At 42.4% G+C, this 6,000-nt stretch overlaps 1 protein-coding gene across 6 annotated transcripts in view; it reads right to left on the minus strand.

The window, feature by feature from the left end:
* The window catches only part of NGEF (neuronal guanine nucleotide exchange factor), a 59,500-nt gene extending 54,382 nt beyond the window's left edge, over window positions 1–5,118 (minus strand). For 4 of the 6 annotated variants that reach the window (XR_014511985.1, XR_014511986.1, XM_083443238.1 and 1 more), the window contains exon 1: window positions 4,912–5,114. The gene's annotated coding sequence lies outside the window, so the exon portion shown is untranslated. Of the gene's footprint in view, window positions 1–4,911 lie in introns of all 6 variants that reach the window. The other 2 variants (XM_083443235.1, XM_083443237.1) reach the window with 1 other exon arrangement.
* Window positions 5,119–6,000: the final 882 nt, after the last annotated feature.

Below are 6,000 nucleotides of genomic sequence, written 5' to 3' on the forward strand. Positions count from 1 at the left end.
ATTTTTCCAGTTTGGCACCCTTTGGGAGCAACAGCAAGTGTCTTAATCTCTCTTTCTGCCTCAGTTGCCTTTGGGGAATGGCATATGCCTTCCTTCTCTCCTGTTTTGTCTCTCTTTATGCTCCTTGTTCTGCAGAGCAGCACAGGATCCTTAATGTGTGTTTGTAAAAGGTTTCAACGGCAGTAGTAGTTTCTGTAGTATATTATTAGTGTACAGACTGCTTACTCTTCTCATTTTTAGCCCATTTGCACCATGGGGATATTGTGTTGGCCTACGCTGCAGGGTGGTTGTAAAGACTGCTGCGACAATGCATGTGAAGCACTGTGAAATTTCAGATGTGCTACATAAGTGCTACATAAGTGCTGATGACGACCATACCCTAGGGTTGCTAATTTTCAAAGAGTAAAAACCAGGACACCCCAGAAGTTGTTGTGCCTTTTCAAGGGAACCCACAGAATTGATGCACTCTCTTAAGGAAAACCCAAAAGTTGTTTTTAGACAAACCTAAAAATTCTTGAGCTTTCGTGGTTTTTTGATTGACTTGCGAAAGATCTAGGACAAAGAGCTGCCTTTCAGAAATGGACATCATCTAATTTATCTCCACAACACCCCTTTGCAGGAAGATGCATTGACAACAGAGAAGCTTCAGTCTGACACAGGTCCTTTCTATACACAAACTGATTATTTATATATTGCATTTGGTTTATGGTCTCCTCTTCTTCTTTTTTGCCAAAAAAGGGTTATGATCATTTTGAGAGGGGGTGAGAGCGGGACACACATTATATTTCAAACCTTCCTATCAGTAACACTGCAAAGCTAGAAGTACCCTGAGCTATCCTCATGAATAGTCATATTGTTATTGTGACAAAGGGCACAGCAGCGTAATGGGAGGAGATTTTCAAAGAACAACCATCCCTGAGTCATCTTAATGGTGTGCTATTTTGATTACAAAACACAAGGGGGAAATATGAGGTTCTTCTTTTAGCTTTTGTTGTTGTGATAGCCACATTTTTTGTATCCTAGTGTCATATCTGGCTTTTCAAATGATAGCTGCAGTATGTTTTATTTGTATTATTTTGTAACACGATTTATGCCCTACTTTCCAGGTCCAGTTGGAGATGCCCAATACAATATTTTTATGGGTTGTAAGTGCCAGGGTTTGGAGATGCCACACTCCCCATAATTCCTGGATTTAGTAAGTGCTATAATTTAATCAAGCCCCCTGAATCCCTGGATCCAGCAGGGATTAAATGGCTGGAATAGCCAGGCCAGCCTGATAATGGCTGCTAAGTACTGGTCATTAACTTAAAAGTTAATGAGCTATTAAGAAAGATGTGAAGAGTAACTCTGTCCCTGACAGAGGGAGGGTCACTCCCTCAGCTCTGAGACAGTTAGCAGAGACAAAGCAAAGTTTAGGATTGCAGTTGACTGGAGGAAAATGTGGTACTGCAAGCTGGAGGGGGGGCAGAGGGTTACGGTGTATTTCTTTTTGAATTCAAGGCTGCTGCAGCAATGGGAGAAACAGGACCCTCTTGAGTGTTAATGCTGTGAGCCCCTCCATCGCAGGCTCAGGTTGTATATATGTGAAAATAAACCATTTATCATAAAGACACTACAGTCTCCACTTTGCCTCAGAGGAAGGTGGCAAAACTGAGCCATGTCAGAGGGTGAAGTAGCGGACGTCAAGTCAAGAGGCGAGAAGAGAAGGTCTGCAAGCCCTCCTCCGGTGCTGAACTTTTGAGGGTGAACTGCTATTGGGGGGTGCACTGTGCCTGAGAGTGCCCCAACCTCTCTCCCCAGATCCTGGCACCAAACGCCGACTGCGACGGACAAGATATCTGGTCCTGGAATTGTGCTACAGGAACTGTTTTGGGACTGGGGTGTGAGTTTAGAGTTTCTAACCCACAACCTAAGGGAAGGCCAAAGAGAAATAGACAGGTTCTGGAGAAACTGAAGTGGAGCCCAGAAGTAGCTGTGTAATTTGCTTGAACTTTGTGAAGATTCCACAACAAGGAATTCTGTGTAGCTGTTTATTTACTTGGACTGAGAACTCAATGAAAACACGGAAGCCCCAGGACAAAGAGCTATGCAGGCAGCTGCCTGGTGGAGGAGAAGCAGAGGTTTGGGTCTGATTCCTGAGACTGTTTACTTTTGCTGCAGGGATTCTTCCTGCAAGGTTTAGCAATGGATTTTGAAACACTGTGCTTTATGGTTTTTGTCGGTTTAAAGGTTTTTTAGAATTGCTGTTGGTGCGTTTGAAAGCTGCTTTTGAAATGCAGATCTGGCTGGAGAATGCACCAAGAAGGTAGAAGGAAGCCTGATTAATTCTTGATGAACTGGAAATTGCTAGAACGGGAAAGACTGTTGCTGGGCTGTGTTAAGTTAAAAAGTGTCATTGTGTTGTGATCTGCTTTGATGATTTGTTCTGAATGCCTTTACTAACTTATTTCTTATGTGCATCTGGAACAGGTGTGTCTTTCTTAGAATCTTGCACCACTTTATGGAAATCGCACACTACTCATGGAGATTGGGGTTGCGTGTAACATAACAATCAACAGAGAGCCAGACTAAAATAAATATGTAAGCAGCAAAAGCTTGCTGAAAAAGAAAAAAATTCCAAGCAATGACGGAACACCAGCTTGAATGCGGGCTGCCCCACGCTGACCTTCCATAGCAGAGAGTTCTAACTACTAGTTCCAATTAATGGAAAAGGCCCTCCCTGTTGTAGCCACCACTGATTCTCCCTGGAGGGCAGGGCAGTAGCACACACAAAACAGCCCCCTCAGATGATCTTTTAAGGCAGGCTGACCCATGCCAGAGGAAGCAGTCCTTTAGGTACTGTGGTCCCAAGTCATTTAGGTAATAAGCAGCACCTTAAATTTATGAATTGGGAGGGGGGAATGCAGGCTGCCCTCTGTGAAACATGATCAGTTAATGCAGGCATTGGCAAACTCGGCTCTTCAGATGTTTTGGGACTACAACTCCCATCATCCCTGACCACTGGTCCTGTTAGCTAGGGATGATGGGAGTTGTATTCCCAAAACATCTGGAGAGCCAAGTTTGCCTATGCCTGAGTTAATGTGACAAGACTTTAGACTACATCGCGTTATGATCTGTGTCATCTCTCTGATATTGCATTTCATCTGCCGCAATGAAACCTTGCTGCAAATAGCACATTGCTTAGGAAAGGGGTCAGGCGGAAGACAGCGGGGTGAGAGGAGGACAGGGGGAGGTGAGAGAAAAAGAGGTGAGTGAGAAGGGGACTGTACACACCATACATTTAAAGCACATGGATTCCCTCAATGAATCCTGGGAACTGTAGTTTACTCCTCATCTTCCAGCACCCGTAACAAATGACAGTCATGTGGGGGAAGTCATGTGTTTTAAATGTATGGTGTACACACAGCCACAGAGAGATGTGCCAGGGAGAAGGAAATGGGTGATAAGATGGCACCTGGCAGGCAGGCAGGGAGAAGGAAGCAGCAGCAGCATAGTAGTGGGCCTTTTATCTCATTATTTGGATTAAAAAATATATACACTTCATCCCAACAGAATAAAATGCATATACAAAATATAATAAGGTATGAGAAATTAAAATGCTCCCAGGATGGTTTAACTCTGCCCAGACAAGCCACTTAAAAGCATTTGTGAGGAAAGAATTTGAGCTCAAAATTTAGGCAAGATCCCAAAGGAAGGGCACCCTTTTTATGTGGCCCTGATCAATTGATCTTGATTTATGAATGGTACAGTTAAGAGGATGCTGGCAACTGATCTTGTCCAAGCAGGTGCAGTTTTAAAATTTCAATCTGAGTAATAATGACCTTTTTAAAAATTTAAATTGCTTTGCTTTCAGACAAATGCTTTTCAAAGGTGTGGCTTTCTTCATGCCTGGCTTTGGGTTATTTAACAATGTTAATGGGCGTGGACTGAAAAATCCCTATTATTCATAGAGCTGTCAGAACACTATGTTCTCAAAAGATCTTTGTCATTGTCTGTTCTGTCAGTTAACATGTTATTGTTAACATACATGGCCTTCTGTACCTATAAAATCGACTTTAATAGCAAGGGTAGGTGCTAACATTTGGGGAAAATCTGAAGGTATGCCTATTTCCTCTCATATATCAAAAATTAATCTGGATTCAACTGACTGCTTTTGCCTCAGGTTCAAAACCATGTTCTCAAAATTCTGTTTTTATACTAAATCAGCCTCCTGCTTTCAGATATTGAAAGTACTGCCCATTTGATCCAAAAAAACAAAAACAAAAAACCATTTTTTATCTATTTTAACCCAAGCAATCCCTGAATATTTTTTTTTAAAGATGGAACGTCTCATTTTTGCATTTGCATTAAGTATTATACAGGATCCTAGGCAATTGAAGATCAACGGGTTTTTGTTGCTGGGCTAACAATACTGTAGCTCCCTAATGGGAAAGATAATTTCCGTAACAAAAAAGGACAATTGTTTCTCTTGAAAAAGAGATGTGCTGAAGAGCACCCAAGAACAATCACTGCTTGTCACCCTGTTGTCTCTTCAAAATTACAATAACGTGGCAAATTGTTTCTTGGAATGTTTCTTTAGGAGTGTTTGTCCCTCCTTCGTATGAACTGGTGAGCTGTGTTATCCCGGCCAGTTTGTGAATACTGGATCTTCTGCTTACTTGTCGTGGTGACCCAGTTACTATAATTTTGCCAGTGATGTGCCCCCTCCACTTATCTGACATTCCCACAGCTTGAATAACTCCCAGTGGCTTTTTGTGCCCGATCAGATGCAGTGGCCCCATTTACCTCACCAAATGTTCTGCCAGGGTTTCCAGATTTATATCCTTCTTTCCATCTTCCGCCCCATGATTCTTTTCCCCCACAGAACAAATAATTCTTTACCTTTCTTCCATTTGTTGTTGCTCTACTCACCTATTGTCATACGATTGGTTTACTCTCTTAGCCTGGCAGTTTTACCAACAGGGTATCCAGTACAGCGCAGTCGCAAATTCTGTCCCGTCTTTACAGTGATTTAGGGAGCTTACAGTGAAGTTCTGAGGCCTGGACTGGGAAAATCCTTGCTTGAAACAGCCGCGACCTTCAGCCCCGGCACCTTCTGTCACCAACCTGCTGTGTTAGAATGCAAGGCTTTACCAAGATAATGTTTACTTAGTTTCCAGAGTCACAGCAAACATGATTTAAAGCAACAGATCTCTTTTATTCAGGCACGTTAATGCAAACACAATGCCAGTTGTCATTTGTGCTGCTTGAAGGTATAGCCACAAGGCTTAGTCAAGCCAAACACCCATAGTAAAAATATCTGGGTGAGGACCTGAAACCTTTGTGCAGACATGAGACAGCTGCAAAATGACTGAGTCAAAGAGTAAAGAGCTTTATGGTGTGGCAAAGCGTTGGCTAAAAGCCACTTAATGTTATGCCATGTGACAGTTATACAATTAGAATGTTTAAATGGTCAGGCCTTCCTTTAAATTTAGAATTTTTGCTATTAAAAAAAAAATCATTTTATGAATAGGGGCATGAAGTTGAGTAAGCATCATTGCAACTGAGCTAAAGTCGAGGTTTATTCAGTGCTTCGCTCTTTTGCATGCTTCCAAATGGAGGTTTTAATATCACAACTGAGTCATTCAGATGCAACTAGCAGGTTGTTGACAACACATTGTTTTCGCTTTATGGATTTTCCACAGCAATCGTAAACCCAGATTAAACTGAAGTGGGGGGTATAGGCATTTTGTATGGGTGAGTGGTACTGATCCCACACAAAAAACATCCATCTGGAGCCACCCACCTGTGCCTCTTGAGCCCTACTATACATTTGAAGCAGTAGCATGGCACTTTAAATACCTATAGCTTCCCCCAAAGTATCCTGGGAACTGTAGTGCTGAGAATTGTTAGGAAACGCCTAATCCCCTCACAAAGTTACATTTCCCAGAATTCCATGGGAAGAGGGATCGATTGTTAAACAACTCTGGCAACTGTAGCTCTGTGTGGGACTGTTGTGCT

The sequence above is a fragment of the Podarcis tiliguerta genome, assembly GCF_965153285.1.
Source record: "Podarcis tiliguerta genome assembly, chromosome: 5".
NCBI lineage: Eukaryota > Metazoa > Chordata > Lepidosauria > Squamata > Lacertidae > Podarcis > Podarcis tiliguerta.